The sequence below is a fragment of the Etheostoma spectabile genome, chromosome 5 (genome assembly GCF_008692095.1).
Source record: "Etheostoma spectabile isolate EspeVRDwgs_2016 chromosome 5, UIUC_Espe_1.0, whole genome shotgun sequence".
Taxonomy (NCBI): Eukaryota; Metazoa; Chordata; class Actinopteri; order Perciformes; family Percidae; genus Etheostoma; species Etheostoma spectabile.
In genome coordinates this window covers 38,138,493-38,138,733 of record NC_045737.1, presented here as the reverse complement: position 1 = coordinate 38,138,733, position 241 = coordinate 38,138,493, and the positions used below count along the sequence as shown (strand labels likewise).

At 48.5% G+C, this 241-nt stretch overlaps 1 protein-coding gene across 1 annotated transcript in view; it reads right to left on the bottom strand.

The window, feature by feature from the left end:
* usp34 (ubiquitin specific peptidase 34) overlaps positions 1 to 241 on the bottom strand; it is a gene marked incomplete in the record, with an annotated part of 152,736 nt that overhangs the window by 36,441 nt on the left and 116,054 nt on the right.

Genomic DNA, 241 nt, shown 5'->3' with positions numbered 1-241 from the left:
CTCTGTCGGAGCCGTTTTCTCGCTCGTCTCTCAAAAATTCATAAACAAACGCACATGTTTGTCTGGTTGATTGACTGATGATTTTCAGCAAACTACGGTACATTTTGGTGGTCACGTGGCTTTAAATAGCCATCAAGACCCGCCTCATGTGTATTTTGAACCAATGACGGAGCGTTCTCTGCTGCACGCGTCATGAAAAGACCGACGGATACAAAATGCTGCGCCACGCAGCAGCCGGCGG